The sequence below is a fragment of the Ambystoma mexicanum genome, chromosome 2p (assembly GCF_040938575.1).
Source record: "Ambystoma mexicanum isolate Mex_15411 chromosome 2p, UKY_AmexF1_1, whole genome shotgun sequence".
Lineage (NCBI taxonomy): Eukaryota > Metazoa > Chordata > Amphibia > Caudata > Ambystomatidae > Ambystoma > Ambystoma mexicanum.
This window is the reverse complement of record NC_090923.1, coordinates 1,274,250,209-1,274,269,724: the sequence shown is the minus strand read 5'-3', so window position 1 is coordinate 1,274,269,724 and position 19,516 is coordinate 1,274,250,209.

The window sequence follows — 19,516 nt, the reverse complement described above, 5'->3', positions numbered from 1 at the left end:
CCGTAGTCAGATCAAAAAGTACTCAGGAATAGAAAGTATGGCAAGTTAAATGCTAATCAGAAGCAGCATTCTGTTCTATCCAAGCTTATTTGAATCCCTCCTCTCTGTGTGGGGGCAGAGCCTACCCTGCCGTAGTAGTAACTGATACGTAACATGACCACCATGATCCCGGGAGGCTGTGACTCCATGTCTCCATGGCAACCCCCAGCATTGCCATAACCGAGAAGCTGAAAAGCGAGCGGACTGACTGGGAGTCAAACGCAGGGATTTCATAACATGGGTATAGTTTTCTGGAGAAGTAAACCATGGGATGAATCTCCCTGGAATCGGGACATCGTTGTGACAAAACGGCCCAAATTGTGGGACCGGAGGTATCAGCCTCCACCAGGTATGGCAGGAGCAGATCAGAGTGTTGTAGAACCGGAGCTGAGGAAAAGGCAGCCTTCAAAGTATCAAATGCCACTTGAGCCTCTGGGTTCCAGTGAAAAGGCTGTTTAGAGCTAGTCAAAGCTGTGAGGGGGGCCAAAATCACAGAAAAAGAGTGGATAAAGCATCTATAGAAGTTAGAAAAGCCCAGGAATGATTGAAGAGCCTTGATAGAACCAGGTATCGGCCACTGGAGGACGGCCGTGATTTTTGACCGGCTCATTCGGATGCCGTGATCAGTTAGGCCGTAACTCAAAACTTGAAAACACATTTTTCTGCCTTCACAAAAAGATGGTTATCACTAAGCCTCTGGAGCACTAGATGGACATGTTCAACATGCGAATCCCTGGAAGGAGAATAAATTAGTATGTCGTCTAGATAGACCACCATGAATTGATCTAGAGAGTCATAAAACACTTCATTCATGAAGGCCTGAAAAGTGGCCGGGGTTTTGCACAACCCAAAGGGCATGACTAGGTATTCAAAAATCCCATATTGTGTCTTTAAGGTGGTCTTCCATTCACCCCCCTCTCTCATGCGCACAAGGTTGTATGCCCTGCGTAGATCCAATATAGTATATATGGCAGAGGATCCCAATTGATTTAGAAGAACGGAGATGAGCAGTAGAGGGTATTGTTTTTTTACCATTACTGTGTTCAATGCTCTGTAATCGATACAGGGGCGAAGGTCACCCCCCTTCTTGGGGACAAAGAAGAGGGGGGAGGCGCAGGGGATTTAGATGGTCGGATGAACCCCATGGCCATGGCCTTTTCAATGTATTCCTTCAGGAATTTATCCTCTAGGACCGTGAGTGAATATACCCAGCCGGATGGCATCTTGGCACCGGGGACTTAATCAATTGGGTAATCATATGGTCTGAGGGGGGTAGGTGTTCAGCTGCCCTCTTATCGAACACGTCTTGGAACACAGAATACTCATCCGGGATATCCATTCCGAGTGGAACGTAACGGCCTCGACGAAAGCCATATAAGCTACAATGGCCTGTGATGACGACTCCGGACAAACAATTGTGCTGCTAAAACAGGTCTCGTTGCAGACTTGTGATGGCAACTGCACAGTTCTATTGGACCAATCGATTGCCGGATTGTGGTGCTGCAACCAAGGAATACCAAGGGTCACCCTGAATTGGGGTGCATTGATCAAATCAAAGGAAATATTCTCTTTATGGCCTTCCTTAGATTGCATGTGGAAAAGAGACGTATGCTGCGTAACCAAGGCGGATACCAGCGAAGTACCATTCACCGCATGGACCACCTGCGGAAGTTTTTTGGACATCACCGGCACACTGTTGCTGACGGCATAATCATAGTCCATATAATTGCCAGTGGCGCCGGAATCAATAATTGCCAATGCGGGAAAAGATGTCTCAGGTAACGGAGAGAAAACCACAGGCAGACCAACAGGTGTGGCAGGAGAAACACCACCAACGGAGGAAACCAAGGAAAACACACCTGGTGTAGGGACGCCGTCTACTGCTGGGGTCAAGTGTTTCCCGCCTTCTTTGCAGGTTTTTTGGGGCAATCCTTTAAGCTGTGTTCTGCCGAACCACAATACATGCACAAATTGTGCGTCTAACGATGTTCACGCTGGGCTGTGTCAAGGATCCCTGTATGGCCCCTACCTGCATGAGTTTGGGGACGGAAGCCGAAGGACTAGAACCAGATGCAGGCAGGACATGTCTTTGTTCCCCCTTGCGTGCAGCTCTGCGAGCGTTGATCTGTAAAACAAGATACAGGAGTTCACCATAGGCAGTCGGGACCACAGGAACGGTTGCCAGAGTGTGTCTAAGTTCATCTGAGAGTCCTTTATGGAAAACAGCCGATTTCTTTTCCTCCGGCCAGTCAGTCTCAGCTGCAAGCTGGTTAAAGTGGGCTAGATAGGAGAACAGTGAGGAGGAACCCTGTCGAATACTCAAGAATTCCAAATCTGTCATCTGAGACTTGTAACAGGTATCAAAGACCCTGTTCATGGCAGTGATGAGCGCATCGCAGTCGTCCAGCATATAGCTGTTTGTCTCTAATAAAGGATTTGCACAGCGGCCGTGCCCTCCAAAAGCGAGAGCACTAATGCAGCTTTGGTGTTAGAATTAGGGAATGCTGTGGGACGGCACAAAAAGTGCAGTTTGCACTGATTAATGAAAGTCCGATATTGCTTTGGGTCCCCGGAAAACCGTTCCGGCGGAGCTAACGGGAATTGTGTGGCCATGAGGACTTGTGTTGAGTCACGGACTGGGAAGGACAAGCCAGAACCGGAGGCCGTTGCCCCGGAGCATTTGCCCCCAAAGGCAGGAGCTTACCATCTCGTGCAGGCTATCCATCCTATGATGCATTGCGTTGTTTGCAGCGATCATATCAGAACGGAGATCGGCCACCAACTGTGTTAGCATTGTCAAGGAGTCCGCACCCTCCATGGCTTCCAATTCTGTCACTCACCGGATGGAATGTCTGGTGATGCGGGAGAGACCCGAACCTGACTTGATTGTGGAGTCCCGGTTAGACCTAAACCTGGGCCTCCTCTTGTTGAGGGATATAACTCTTTTCAATGATATGCCCCCGGACTGATCTAATTAGACAGGCAAGGAAGGCCGATCACTTAAAAGAGCAGGAGCATGCACCACCACGACCACAAGCTGCAAAGGAAAAAACCCAGTTTAGTACGATTAAGTCACGATTAAGGTATGATTGGTTATGTCTGGTGTATACCCGAAATGTGGTGTCCTATTCCTCTTCTAAGATACCCCCGCCCTTAGTTATCCTATAGAAGAGAGGAAGGTTAGCTACCCAACTATTAGAAGATCACAAGTAAAACAAAAGAGAGGGGTGAGGGAGGGGGCAAAGGAATATCAATCCACTGACAGTGTCTGAGTCCTTACCGTGTTGTTGTGGGACAGCAAAGAAGAACTGGATAGTACCACAATGACGGGATATAATAACAAAGAGGTAGGTTAGTGCAGGGGCTACCCCGGTGGAACGAGGAGCGCACAGGAGTCGGGGTGGTGCACGTACAGAAAAACGTTCCAAATGTGCACGTACAGCTGGAATCCTTCAAGGCACTGATTTAGAGTAGAAGAATGAGTCAAGAGGAAGAGTCTATAGTGCAGGCGATTGCAGGAAACTGGAAGTAGCCTTACAACCAGGACAAATGGGCGTGGAGTGGTTCATGCGTATGAGGCAACAAGTAAGAATAGGAAGGTACTTGCGATTGTATCGTTTCAACGAGGCATGATCTGAAGGCAGTCCGTGTAAGCAGGAAGGAGTCTGGGACACAGATGTTGAAGACAGCAACACGTAATCCAAAGCAGTCCGTCTAAAGCAGAAGGAAGGTCTGGCAACAGACGTTCAAGACAGCAACACGTAATCCAAAGCAGTCCATTTAAAGCAGAAGGAAGGTCTGGCACATAGACGTTCAAGACAGCAAAACGTAATCCAAAGCAGTCCATTTAAAGCAGAAGGGAGGTCTGGCACACAGACGTTCAAGACAGTAAAATGTAATCCAAAGCAGTCCATTTAAGGCAGAAGGGAGGTTTGGCACATGATGGGATTCAGAAAGGTCAAAGACGGAACTTCACCAAGGCGCCGGAATCAACTTCAACTGGAAGCAGCGTTCTGCATCCCTCACAGAGTTTTGACTGACTGGAAGCGAGGCTCTGGGTTCTCATTGGATACTGCAGGTACATAGTATGGGTGACCTGGGAGCGGGGCATTACGTTGGCGACGAGGTGGTCAGGGCCTCTCTGCCTGTGTAGTTGCAGTCTGCAGAGGCTGCTTGGTGGCCGGGAGGAGAGGCGGGGTCGGCCGCGAGACGAATGGCCGTGGCCATGGACGAATAGGCCCACAGCGGTGAGATGCACTGAGCGCTGCAGCCTGGCTGGAAATTGGCAGCGGTCCCTGGAGTGAGGGACAGAGCAATAGGTGGAGAGGAGGAGCAGGGAGGATCTGCGGGTCCTTTTGTGCCCGTTCCATTAACAAAGCAAGGTGAGGCCGCGTGTGTGCGTGAACTGCCAGCAGTCCCCGGGTAAGGGACAAAGAGCCGTCTGTGTGTGCATCCACCCCCAGAAGCACGCGCTTCAAGTCGGAGTGGGTGCATGTGCTGCCAGCAGTCCATGCAGTGAGGGGTGAAGTAACATGGGGCCGGCAGCCCACATATGTGAAAAGGACAGGGCAGCATAATACACTGAAAGCCTACAACTCATGTGTGCTGCATGTGGGACAAGAGGCACATGAAAGTTGAATCCCTCATTATCTGCTCATGGAGCAGGAAGCACGTGGTCGCAGACACCTATCTTTTGTTGGGAACAGCGCGGAGGCACAAGGGCATTACTGACAGCCCCTTAACCGCTCCCTAACAGGAGCAGTCACCTATGAGGAGGAAGACACATCCACGTGGCACTGGATCTGGGCAGCAGGGTGTCACAGTGAAATCTGAAGGTAGTGGTCACCGGTGGGGAAACCAAAGACTCCAGAAGGGTCGCGGCTTCCCAAGGAGTGCTTGTGCGCCCTTGTTGATGACTAGCTGAGCAAAGTCAAGTGTCCACCATGGGCAATGAGGAAAATGACACCCAAGGGGCATACCAGCAGAATGGGCAGCTGGCGCCAATGCATATCTTCGATGTGGTGGGAGCACCTGCCATTTTGGGACCTTGTTGGATGGTGTGAGTGGCGTACCTTGAGCTATACTTTGAGGCATTGGAGATAAAAGAAAGGGCAAAATGGCCAACCCTCCTGTATTCAGCTGGTCCAGCTGTCTAGAGACTGTTCAAGACTTTGTGGCCTCGAGACCAAACATATGCCGCAGCCATAGCCATGCTGAATGAGTACTTTATGCCCATGATCAATCTTGATTATGAACGGTTCAGGATGCGGTGCACGAGGCAAGAGGAAGGGGAGGGCCTGGACGTGTTTCATGGCAAGCTTTGAAACATTGTGCTGTCCTGTGCTCTGGGCAACTTTGAGGAGGATGAGGTTAGAGGCCAGATAATATATGGCTGTAGCTCTACCAAGCTGCGCAAGCAGGTTCTCAGGGAGCCAGGGCTCAGTCTGGACAGAATCCTAGAACTAAGCCGTGCACAGGAGCTGGCGGAGGTGCGCGCGTCGGTCGTGTACAGCTCTAAGCAGCACCTGAAGTTGGAAGAGCCCATGCAACAGGTGAAGTTGGAGGCTGTGTGTGCCGTGGGCAAATGGAAAGGGAGTAAGCCACCAAGAAGAGGGGAGTGGCCACGAAAAGTGACAGGTGCCACATGTCCTCAGTGTGGATGGGACTTGCCACACGCACATGAGTACCCAGCCAAAGGACACACGTATGGGAGGTGTGGAAAAGAGGATAATTTTGCTTGGGTATGCCTAGCCCCAGCACCGGCCAGCACAGTGAGGCTAGCAGCAGGGAGTGCATCAAGGGAGGAAGGGAGACAAGCTACAGGGAGGAAACTGCCCAGAGCTGCTGCGGTCCAGGTGGCAGAGGACCAGCGGAGGCAGTATGAGTATTCATAGGATGATGAAGGAGAGGATGTATTCTTCCTGTCCTGTGGCAGTACAAGTGGGCATGGTCGGCCCAGGCGAAGGCTGGACGACTGGAACGTGGCTCCCCAGGCTGTACAGTTTGATCCAGGAATAAAGGGCAGCTGGGCCTCACACGGGTGCTCGGACTGGGAAGAACTAATGTTTGCTGTGTCAAATTCTCTTTTTTTAAACTTTATTTGTTCAGTGCTGTGAAAAACATATATTCTTACATAAAAGTCTACAACGACGTTGCAGCATGCACATCATCCATAGGAATACGTATACATACATGTAGGTGGCATTCATGACCTGTGATCAATTACATTTAAATTTCGCTTGGACAGCATCATACAGTAGTCGTGCAGCTAAATATTCACGGAATGGCTCCCAGATATTCTTCAGTCTGCAACATGGTGTTACAAGAGACACATAGGCCTCCTCACATTCGTTGGCATAAGTTATGTCTTAAATCTACATTTTAATGTCAGGGGCTGTTCTAGATTTCCATCTCAATAGAATGTGCATACCTATGTCCCCAAACAGGTATTTAGGAAGTGTCAGGTGTGGGGGGACTCCCGCACATGTATGCAATACTTCTGCCACTCCTGCCAGAATTTAATTACCTTGGGGCAGTCCCAGTACACATGATGCACATCAGCAACCTCTGCATTAAATTTGACATACGCAATAGACGACAATGGGGCAAACCTAGTCATTTTCGCGGGAGTGTAATGAAGTCTGTTAAGTACTTTGAATTGCATGAGTCTGTGTCTGGCATTGAGGGACACCTCCTTTGTCAGGCGGCACCAGCGGGTCCACTGTGTGTTTTCTAGCCTGATACCTATATCAACCCCCATCTCTCTTTAACCTTCATAGGTTGTGCTAGTGCGTCTTGCCATTGTTTTGTATAACGTGGATACCAAGCCCCTGGGGTTCCCGCCTATTACCACCATACTCAGCACACTGCACTCCTCGGGCTCTTCAGGAATGATGGGCAGCGCCCTCTAATAGCCGCTCTGATTCTCTAATACTGTAGTGTTTTGATGGAGCTAGTGCCCAGTTTCTCAGAGAAGTCAGTGAGTGTGACAAAAGAGCCCTCTGGGAAAAGATCATGGTGCGTCATTATGCCATCTGGGTCCCACATATTCTGCACGTTTTTGTCATATGTTGGGGGGAGTCCTGGACAGTTCCAAAGGGGGATCGCTCCCGCGTAAGATACTGTAACATTCAGTCACTTAAATATTCTGGACCAGGTATTGATAGTTGTATGAACCGGGTCATAGGTGCATGTGTCAGAGTGCCGATTGCTCAGAACTATTGTACTCAAATCTGAAGGGGATGCGCTATATTTCTCCAGGCATGTGTAGAGTGGTTGATCTTGAGAGGGATAACAGTGTCCAGCAAAATGTGCCTGTGCTACCTCATAATATAGCTCAAAGTCCGGTGCTTGGAGCCCTTCCTGGTCATACAGCCTGGTCATGCCATCCTACCTCATCCGTGGCATATCCTTGCCCCATGTAAAGCCCACCATGAGAGATCTCAGTTTGTCAAAGAATGCACGCCCCAGCCATACCGGGACATTGGTAAAGTAATACAATAGTTTCGGGACTATTATCACCTTGAGGAGGAACAGCCTACCATACAGTGAGATTGGAAGACAAGCCCATAGGTTCAATTTGTCTTTAAGGATATGCAAGTAACTGCAATGATTCTTGTGCAATAATGAATGGTGCTGATGTGTGACCACGATGCCCAAATACTTCATTTTGCCCCGAGCCCAACGGAATCCCTCCAGATTGGGGAGTGGGGGGGTGGGGTGGCCTCATATAAGGGGAATAGTTCCGACTTGGCTTCGTTGATGCGATATCCTGAAAATGTAGGAAATTTGCGGACCTCATCCAGTATCGGGCCGAGATTTGTAGCAGGGTCCCTAATGTATAGTAATGAGTTGTCTGCATGCAACGAGATCATTTGTGTGGGGCCCGTCATGCGTAAGCCACGATGGATGTGTCTGAGGCACATAATGCAGGCCAGTGGTTCTATAGTAAGGGTAAACAGTAACAGGGATAGCGGACAGCCCTGTCTCATTCCCTACTCCAGCAAGAACATAGGGGACAGCGTGGAACCAGTTCAGACCCTGGCCGCCAGGGAGGCGTACAGTAGTTGGACACACTGGATGAAAAACTCGCCCAGACCCATGCGGCGTAGCACCGAGAACAGAAATTGCCAGGAGACCGAGCCAAAAGCTTTCTCTGCATCCAGGGAGGCCGCCACCGCCTGTGCCTTCGGGTTGAGTTGCGAAATGATGCCAAAGAGCCTGCGTAGGTTAAAGGCTGTCATCTGCCTGGGAATAAATCCTGAATGGTTGGGATGCACCAGTTTTGTCATATGTGGAACCATTCTGCTGGCCAATAGCTTTTATTTGAAAATGTTGGTGTCTAAATTAATTAGGGTCAGTGGTCTATACGAGCTCATATCTGAAGCCGGCCTGTTGGGCTTCAGTAGGACTGTAATCACAGCTTGCGACATAGATGGGGGTAGCCTGCCAGTGTGCAGTGCCTCTTCCCACACTCGCAGCAACTGGGGGGCAATGGTGGAGCTCAGTTATTTGTAGAGTTCGATGCCCAGGCCATCAGGGCCCGGCGCCTTACTAGAGGTGAGTGATTTAATGGCTTCGAAAATCTCATCCGCGGTCAGTGGTAGGTTAAGGTCCATTTGGACCTCATCCGAAATTACCGGGAGCGGTATCTCATCTAGGTATGAGTCAAGTTCTATTATTGTGCAATAGTCTGAGTTAGTGTATAAGAATTTGGAGAACTTATAGAATTCAGAGTTCACCTCTTTGGGATTGTTCAGGGTGGTGCCAGTTGTGTCAAGGATCCTGGTAATGTGGTGGGCCTCGGTCTCGGGTCTGACCGTGTTCGCCAACTGGCATCCTGGTCTTTCGGGCTCGCAGTATCACCTCGCCCGTGCAGGATAGTAAAGTAATTGGGCTTCCCTGTCGGCCAGTTCCCTGAACTTTGGTAGGTTCCCTTTAATACAACCCAGGAGGGCACGGTTATGAGTGTTTCTGTATTCATCTTCCAGTTTTGTGAGGTCGGCTTCCACCCCACTCATTTCCTGCCTGGTGGCTCTCAGTGGCCCACAGGCCGTGGAAATAATTTCCCCTCTAACCCACACTTTATAGGTCTCCCACACAGTACTGTGGTGTTGTACAGTCCCTTCGTTTCTAAGGAAGAATTCGATCATGCCATTGTGCAGTCCCTCAAGCAAAACTGGGTCTGCTAAGCACGAGGAGGGCATGCGCCAAAGAGGTTGCGAGATGGGTTGTGCATTCCACTCCACAGTCAGAAGGATGGCTGAGTGATCAGAAATCGTGCCAGGGAGAATTTTAGATTCAACTACAGTTGCCATGAGTGAGGCGGAGACCAGCCAGAAATCTATTCTAGAATGTGCATCATGTATTATTCTAGAGAGTAGTATGTGTATTCCCGTGTAGTCAGGTTGCGGGCTCGCCATGCATCTGTTAATCCCAGATGTCCTGCCCCACTTAATAGCATCCAGGCTGCAGCAGATAATTCCCTGTGTGTAGTCCTGGATCGATCCATAATGCAGTCAAGGATCAAGTTAAAGTCCCCTTCCCACATGATGTGTGAATGTATTCCCCAAGCAGAATATCTAGGATCTGGCCATAAAACTGCAGATCATTAATGTTAGGCCGTAAGTGTTTATAAGGGTCATAGTCACAACTGCCAAGACACCCCACCGGATAACATACGTGCCTTGAGGGTCAATGTTTCGTTTGGTCTCATGAAATGGCACAGATCGGTGTATCAGTGTAAGTACTCCACAGGATTGAGACAAATAATTAGTGTAACCCAGTTGTGGGCCCCATGCTTTAGCAAATGATTCATTAACAGATCCCTGCACCTGTGCCTCCTGCACCATAACCACCTTGGGGAAGTACCTATTTATATAGGCGACTGTCTTGCATGCCTTGATAGGGTGATTGAGACCGCAAATATTCCAGGACATGAACGTAATATTAGTACCCAACATGTATGCAGCATGCAAAGTTGCCGCCTGACTGCAGTCGGGGCATATTTATGCCATGAGCATATTCCATGATCAAGGTGTAGTTTGCACTGTTTTCCAACTTAATCATTTTAACTCCAAACTGTGGGCCTACACACCCAATGCAGACATAAACAGATTCAACAATTCCCCTGTCCTCCACCCACATCATCTCCCCAAACTTCCCCCCTATGCTTCATAACATTTTTAACACTTTTTGGGTGCGCCGTGTGCAGTTTGCAAGGCTAGGCAGACCTAGCTGGACAGTGGGGGTAAGTCATTCTCCATATTGGCAGGACTGTTATCTCTGGGAGATCTATAGCCATACTCACGATCTCTTCTCAGCAGCGGGATAGAAATGTCGAACTCAACGTATGCCGTGGCCTCATCAGGGTCTTCAAAGAACTATGCCCTCCCTGCATGCTGTATGCGCAGTTTTGCCGGATATAGCAATGCATATTGTACTTGCTGGGTACGTAGCCGTTTTTTAACTGGGTCAAATGATTTGCTTATAGACAGCACATTCGCAGCAAAGTCTGGATAGATGTGTATGTCAGCGGATTCAAATCGAGAGCCCCCTTCTACCTTGCCATTCGTAGGATGAGGTCTCGGTCTCGATAATTTTATAATTTGGCCAACGTGGTGCGAGGGGGACTCCCGGTTTAGGAACAGGGGCTAAAACCTGGTGCGCTCTTTCAACTAGAAAGTGTTGCAAGAATCGGGTGGGATCGAATAATGATTTCAGAAGGTTTTCAACAAATTGTTCCATTGGGCCTTTGCAGGAGGCCTCCGGAATCCCAGCGATCCAGATGTTGTTCCGGCGTGACCTTGATTCTAAGTCGTCACAATTGTTGCGTACTTTGCTGAATTCTTGCTGCAGATGTGCAATATTGCAGTCATGTTTCATGGCTTTGTCTTCTGCTTCGCGTACTCTCGTTTCCACCTCTGTAATACGAGCCCCCTCCTTTCAAGATTGGACTCCAGAGAACCAATAGTTGAGACAATGTCATCAAGCTTTACATTTACAGCCAAGAAACCATTCTGCATGGCGGATAGTAGGTGGTCGTCTCTGTTGGATTGGGACGTCCTCAGGGTAGTGTTGGGTGGCTGCCCGTCAGCCTGTGGTGCCCTTGAATGATCTATCGGGGCACGCCCAGGACCATGCAGAATCACCTCAAGCACACTCGGTAATGCATTTGTAGTGGGTGTATGGTTGGGCTCCCATATTAGTAGTCCGCAGGTGTCATGCCCCCACCAGGAAAGCACGGCCCATCTCACAGGAGCGGCAGGGAAGCAGTCGCAGTCACTGTCCCCGGCACAGGACTCAGCCACCCAAGAACAATGTTGCTGGCTGCGTGTGCAGCAGATGTGCGCCAGGGACAGATCGACTATGATCAAACACCCACCTTCAGGGTTGCAGCATCGGACCTCTACATCTGCCGAGTTTGCTCCGGTTCAGGTCCCAGCCTGCAAAAGGGCCCTCAGACAGGCTTTCTGAGTGATGTTGCTCCCAGCGTGCAGGCAGTAGTCCGCAGTCACCACACTGTCCAGGCAATATGGTGGGACCAAGGCCGGGACGACGGCATACCAGCAGTAGGTTCCCAGTATGGCCCCTTACGCCCCCCGCACTCTCCAGCCGCAGAGGGAACCACACAGCAGTCCAGGCAATTGCGGTCCATGTTGTCCCCACCAGAACCGGGAGCGGGATCAGGAGGCTACCTGCAAACAGTTGAAAAGTACAGCACTCGCCACCCACAGGTGCTCCGCCGAACCCCTGGGCACAATCAGGCCACAACATTGCTGCTCCGGCTCCAGCCGGGACACTGCACAGTTTACCCTCTTCGGTGTCACGGACAAGAGCCAGGTCCACCTCGCAGCCAGACAGCTCTGCGTTCAATTTCGCAGAGGCGGCCCAGCAAGATTAGCTGCAGAGGTAGCCACTCTGCCTGGCTGGTTAATGCTCTGCGAGCCAGGATGCACTTCAACAGGAACTGGGTGGGGCAGAGTCTCTGAGGCAGTGCGCGCCACCACTCCTCTGTCGCTGCGCAGTGAAGGCGGCAGTGAAACCTGGTTTTCAAGTGGTCCTTACGCCGCCGACATAATCTGTTTTCATTCGGAACTTCGACCCCATATGCTCCGAGTTTTCGATTATTTCAAGCTGCAGTCTGTTTCTCTGGTAATGCGGCACAAAGAGATTTCATATAGATTCGGATTTATATGAGGCTGGAGCTCTTCGTTCAAGCGGCCATCTTGCTGGCTGCTCGACAGCACCCCCCTGCTGTGTCACATTCTGCTGTGGTTTAGTACTGGTATTAGTACTGGTAGTACGGGTGCGTGGACTGGAATGCACCAAAGTTACAGGCTTGGTTGCAGGGCCACTGTTGCTGTGTTTGTTTTGGTTTTGTTATAATGAAGGAGGAGTGTTGCGTGTCGCCCCTTTAACTGGGGGCGTGTTATCTCTTTAAGGAAACAAGTCATGACTTGGTCATGACTCGTGTTAATAAAAGGGGCCTCTGCCGGCACGTGTGGCACTGCACTGGAGAGCCAGTTAGCGGCAACTGCTGGCTACGTGTTGTTCTTTGTGTGCCTGTCTACCGTGTGATCACGGCCTGTGTTTCAGCCCCGGCCTGTGTGCCCAAAGAGCCAAGACTGAGGTCTGCTGGGTGCCCCCAGCACTGGCGTGCAGCCTGGTGAACCAGACTCTGCATGGTTCTCCCTATGGTCCTCTCCGCTGCATGCTCGCAGCTTGATCTTCGACCCGGTAATCCTGGCAACTGTATCCCGCTCCAGTGACCCGGGAGCGGGACTTACACATGGGGTTATGTGTCAGCTTACGTAGTGTGGTGCAGTCTCCAACCACACGAAGCAGGTAGTAAGAAGAGAACGTTTTAATGTGAGCTTCATGGTAGAGTGGTGAAGTCACTGGATTTAGATAGCTGCAAGTCTCTTGCTCTGCCAAATTATGTTTTTTTTGGTTTTCCGGATCAGTGCAGTGATTGTCCAAGAAAGGCTTGGAGAGGGGAAATGCCTCAAGATTGGTGACAAAGCTGATGCTGACGAGTCAGAGCAGTTGAGCAGTTGTCTTGGCCTGACCCTGCTAGATGAGGTCTAGGTTTCTCAGTCAATGCACAGGTTTTTGGCATCTGGATAGCTCTTGGAAAGTTGTATGTTCTAACATGTCTTTCACACATCCGTTCTTCGATTCAGCCTCATTTTGCATGTTCATGGACACAGACATACCTTTCTACAGAGAAGTGAAACTCATCCTTCATTTTCTTTGGGTCGACTCCTTCAATTTCCCCATTATGAACGCAGCACTACAAGTTCCAGAATGCAAAGTTAAAACAAAGACTCGACCAGCGCCTCCCGAATGGAATATATAGTGTTGACATGAATAAAATACGTATGGACAAAAATGTTTCATTGAATTCAAAATATTCATCCACCAAGCCTGTGCAAGAAGATCGTTGTCAATACACACATATTGATGTCTTGAATGTACACTGTCTTCTCTTGCAGCATGGACATGAACACAACGCTTGGCGCAGAGTTTACACGCTTGGTAACGCGGGAGAAATGTTGCTCCACTTGAAACAGGTGTGTTCACACGTACATCAATGACCCTGACGCTTAGAGGTATTGTGACGCATTTCGTCTTGGGTGTTAAGCAGACTGCAAAAATAAAGCCAGCCACACCAATTAAGGAAAGCACTGCAGCAGCTTTGGCTGGTTTGCTAATTAAATACTTAAACGTCAGCTGAGAATTAGTGTTAAGGACACAGAAGTATGCGATGGCCTCGTGGTAATCCCGTGCCTATCCCGTGTCTTTAAAAGGAAACAATTTGAACCCGATGATAGCCCTGGAGTGTTACCTTCCACGCCGCGTGCTAATGCGAATGTTAGCTGTACTGTTCGAAAGTGGTTGGGTGTCATTGCTAAGTCACGAGCGGGGCTGTTCTGCAGAGCGGTTTTCTGTTGACGTGGTTTCACTATGTGAACTATTCAGGGCCAGGGCCTGCAGAAGATGCACGCGGCCCTATTTCAAAACGACATTTGAAGGGCCCTATCTACAGCTGGGAAAGCCTGCCTGTATTCGTTTACAACAAAATGCATTGAGCTGTAGTTTAAGGTTTTAAAATGCAAAAAGGCTGTGGAGAATGGCAAATATTTTTTTTTGAGGAACAAGCAGTTTCAACTGGTGTGGTTTTGTTTCCCTGGAGCAATTACCTGAAAGCACAATCAACATGTTAGAGGGAGTGCAGAGGATTTATTTAGTACAACATGACAAAGTAAATGACTTATTTTGGAGACAGCTTTAATGGCCATACTTTATAACAGTGAATAGGTTTTCCAGTGCATATTGCAGCCGTCAGTTCCTCTGGTTTTATCAGTGGGGTTTCATAACAAGAGTCACCTTCATTCATCTCCAAATGTATTCACTTCTCCGAACACCGAGGAGCAGGGCATGGCCAGCCCCCTGGAGGGGTCGCTAGAGGGACAGCCTGCATAGCGGGCCACCTGCCTGCCTGCCCCCGCTTCGGGTCGTCCAGAAGGTTGGGGTAGATATGGAGATGTGGTGTTGAAGTGGCCGGGCGTCCGAGATGCCGGCCCTCACCGGGAGGCTCACGTCAACCAGTGTCTCCTCCAAGTTTTTGGGGCATCAGCCATTATTGGCCTAATTGGACGGCTACGCCCGCTGTGGTTTTTTAAATGCGTGTGTTCTCTTGCTAAAAATATTATAATGGTTGGCATAGGTCCCCAGCCACCTGGATGTTATTAGTATGTTGCTTGGTTAGTGGTAGCATGGCGTTCTGGGTATAGTGCATCACAGAGATTAGTAGCAGGCTCTGCTCTGCATGTACAGACATGACGGGCATGGCATACATAGCCCGGCTTGGAGGGCATGGCTTTTTTTCCCGCACAGCACTTGTTCCCGTATGGTTGGCCAACGTCCGTGTTTTTTGTTCACTGTCGACATGGCACAGTCCACGCCACAGCTGCGAGGGAGCTTCCGTATGGCAGGCTGCATGGCGGCCCCACCGCAATATGGGCGGTAGATTTTTGGTGGGCTACTTTAAGTAATTTGGGATTGTGCCTCATGGGGGCAATTTTGCATGCATTGTCGGTGTTCCCACCCTCTTTGTTACCACAGCTCTGTGCCGAGGTATGCATGTCCCACCAGATTTCCCTGGGGACCAGTAGGATTGTGTTGCCGGGAATTGTTTTTTAATAGGGGAAATGCTTTTGGGGACGCGTTTATTGTATTTACTTTCAGAGGAGAATGCAATGGTTAATCCCCCTCACTAATGTGAGAGGGGTTTAGATTCTATTAAAGACAAGGAGGCAAGTATTATGCATGACAATCTTTACTATCTGGCACCACAACAACAAAGAAAACACTTTTACACAAAACAAGTTTCTTTAAATTAACACTGAAAACAATATTTCAATCGTACTGAAGGGAAGAATCCCAAACCAAGATGAAGGACAGGTGTCACGACCCACATCCAGAAACCCCCCTGGCAAGCCCATGGGCCAGGAGGGGTATTGGCTCGGGTCTCCAACAAACTTAGGCATCCTTTGCCTAGGCCCTCTTGGGGCCAGGCTCATACTTAATAAAGACTTGTGTTTAGGGAACTACTTTATTTCAAGTGCCAGCCAACATGGAGGCATCCACATAGCTTGGCTCCTTGGAACCAAGCTATGCGGTATAGTGTTTTGGGTGTGGTAGCCTAGGAACTACTTTACCTGGACTACTTTCTTGAAGCTATTTAAACCACACCTGACTTGGATAACACGCTTCGCGTTACTTTGCAATCCTGCAACGTGATGCTCATCGTGTTCAGCTGTACCCGCGAACCTCGGAAGAATAGCATCTGTAAAGAGACAAAAGGACATCGTTAACAGCAGCAGTTTACCTGTAATTTCATCGTTATCTGCCCACAGCTCCTGCGAACAGCATCCTAGGATCAGCGCATCTCCCGGACCGGCGGATCTGCAACAAAAAGGAACAAACAAGATATTAGACACTTTTACAACAAAACAAAATTATGCCAAAAAGCTTACCTCGCAAGTCGCCCCTCGACCAGCATCGCCTCGGGATTTCATACACCGGGTGAGCACCGCAACCTATGGGAAAGAAATGACAACAGGTTAGCAAATGCAAGGCATCATAGCGCTGCGCATAGCGCCTACTTACCGCATCAAGGCGCTCTTAATACGGCATCATTTACCGGCGGGACCCAATTCAGCCAATGCATCACATTGGACTTCCGCGGACCTAAGGAAGAGAAAAAGACATTATTTAAACCAAGAAAGGCATGCAAGAATAACAACAATATACAACAGCAATAAGACCTACCTGAAAGACTCAAAACGGGCCGGCATCAGTGAAGAAACTAGATCGCATTTGCTCACAAAGGACAACGCGCCCCTGCCAAGAAGGCAGGACGGAGAGCACACCTGAATTAACAACAAGGTGAGGAGAGGTCCAGAGGGGCTGCGGGCATACACGGTAGTAGGGGATTGCTTACCCCAGTTGCCCAGTCTTGAACATTACCCACCTGTCTTCCAGGCAGAACTTCCCTGCTGGTCACACCTGGGAACCGCAGAGAAGGATACCAGAGTCCCTACGGCTGGGTGGCGTCCCCGTGAATACCAGGTGAGTGTAACAGAACGCAAAGCCTGCCAAACCAATCCACCTGGGCTCCATGGAGACATCAGAATTAGACCAATTGGCCCAATTGTTAGGAGAACTTTGTGCCGAGGTTCATTCTGCCCGACAAGAGACTAACGCTCTCTGGAGAGACTTACTAGTGACTAAAGAGCGCACTGAAGAAACTAGCAGGCAATACTTGCAATCACAGGCAGGACAGATGCCTCTACCTGGAAACAACCCAACGATGCAAAACCCTACCATGCCATCCACTACCTCTACTCCGGTACAAATCCTGTTACCGGGAACAGTTCATTTGGCTCCACCAGAGAGATTTGCAGGTGATCCACAGAAATACGCAGCTTTTATGAATCAGTGTCGCCTTCACTTTCTTTGTGTTAGGATTTCGACAGCCTTGACCACCGTTGTGTAGGCGTAGAATTCCTCAAGACAATGTACCACTTGGGTGTAATAATATCAGACACACCAAATAGGAGATTGACCAGAAGAGGGAGATCAGCAGGACGTCTAGGTGTGCTCAATGAATCAGCAACTGCTCCACGTGCCGGGTGTTCTATTAGTCGACAAACCGAAACTTCTCTGAGTGTGGCAATAACCTACAGAAATACTAAAGTAGGTCACCACGAAAATAGCATCCGAAAACAAGGAGGATTAACCAAATACAAGATGATCAGAGCAATAAATGCAGGCAGAGAAAACCGCAGGAATTAACAAAGCCTCTAAGAAAACACAAAAAAGGAAGGAGACAAGGCTTACCACGGTGTGGATATCTCGTTTTTCTCTGGTCAGGGGCGCAAGGTTACATCGATGACACAAGGATGCCTAAGCCCTAAGGTGGCCAGTCTCAAGTCCTGGGAGACCACCGGACTCGACGGCACGAGGACGCCTACTGCTGAGGTGACTAGTCTCTAGTCCCAAAAAGTCACCGGACCTGACGGCACGAGGACGCCTAATTCAGGTGCACCCCGGACCAGCTCAACAGGAATGATGGTCTGTCTGTCGGCAGGGGTAGTGAAGGTAAACAATGTTCAGGGGAGGACTCCCAAAAACGCTCAAAGACACTTGTAGCTGCGTCAAAGTTGTCTGGTGAGTCAGGTGGAAATGCAGCATTCACAACACGTTACCCGGCCGGTAGTACTGGGTTGAATAATGGTGAATCGATATCCAAAGGAAGTCCATGAAACAGAAAAGTGCGGTCGGCAACGGGCGGTCACAATCCAAACAGACAAGGGTAATCCTAATGGAGGTACCGTATAGCAGGCAGAGTTCAATATGAAACAGGCAAGGACGAGGACAGAAAAAGATTCGAAGCGAAACAAAGAACCAAGGGGCTAGACAGAGGCAGAATCCGAAGAACAAGGCCAGAAATCCAAGAACCAGGTAACGTAATCTGAAAATAGCTTCGCGCAATGAAGGTTGACTCAACTAGAAGCGCCAGGCTTCTTCCTGAAACCGCTTAAGAGCCGTACATCAAGTGATCCCGTATCACGCTGCACGTGACCACGGAAGGACGGAAAGCGTCCTAGTTTCCAAGGCAACCACATGCGTTCGGAAAGATGGGTTCAGGTTGTGACAAAAACCCGATGTTCCAAGGACCCAGTGCATTGTCGGGAGCAGGTAACCCTTGATGTATCAGAACGGAGAATTTCGCTGTTTTTTGGTGTTTGTACATACGGAGACTGGCCCATTTTGATGAGTCGTTTCCTAACAGTTCCCTTTCCCAAATAACGACCCCCTCTCCTAGAGGCCCAAAACAGGGTGACCAAGCGAGGGGCATGAACGTTCTGTATAGGTTCCCATGTCCTGTCCTCCGGACCATACCCCTTCCAAACAATCAGATATTGACGAACACCCCGCGATACGCGAGTGTCCAACACTCGATTGACCTCGTATTCCTCAGAACCTTGTACAACAATAGGGCAAGGCTTAGACTGAAACCTCATCGAAGCAGGGCAAGGTTTTAATAACGATACATGGAATACCGGATGTATCTTCCACTGATCAGGTAACTTCAACCTAAGTACCGCCGGATTTAACACTTCAACAACAGTGTACGGCCCCACAAAACGGGGTTTTAGAGCCTTCTTCACCAGAATACGAAGATGCGTGGTCGATAGCCAAATTTTCGAGCCCACCCGATAGGGAGGAGCAGGATTACGGCCTATCAGCCTTCTTAGCATCTGACTGAGCCTCGACCAATCGCTGTTTGACATCCTCCCGTAACTTGATCAAATCTCGTACGTAGGCCGTGGCAGCAGGTACAGCAGGTGGGGTAAGAGGAGTCAGAGGTAGGGAACGAGGGTGAAAACCATATAGGGCAAAGAAGGGAGAAACACCCACTGAAGTATGCATCGAGTTATTGTAAGCAAACTCAACCATCCCTAATACAGAAAGCCACAAATCATGATATTGTAAAACAAGGCACCGTAGGTATTGTTCCAAGGTAGAGTTTAGTCGCTCGGTTTGCCCATCCGTCTGAGGATGGTAGGCCGACGAAAATCTGTCATCAATGCCTAGAGCCGCGGTGAGAGCCTTCCAGAATTTAGAGGTAAACTGTGATCCTCGATCGGAAACAATGATGGTGGGCAAACCGAAACAACAAAATATATTTTGCAAAAACAGCTCTGCCAGTCGTGGAGCAGAAGGAACACCCCTACAAGGGACGAAACGTGCCATCTTGGAAAAATAATCTATGACCACCCATATGGTGTTATAACCTCTAACAGAGGGTAATTCCACAACAAAATCCATGGATACCATGGTCCAAGGAACTTCAGGGATGGGAAGAGGTTGAAGGAGTCCCGTAGGTCGAGCATGTACTCCT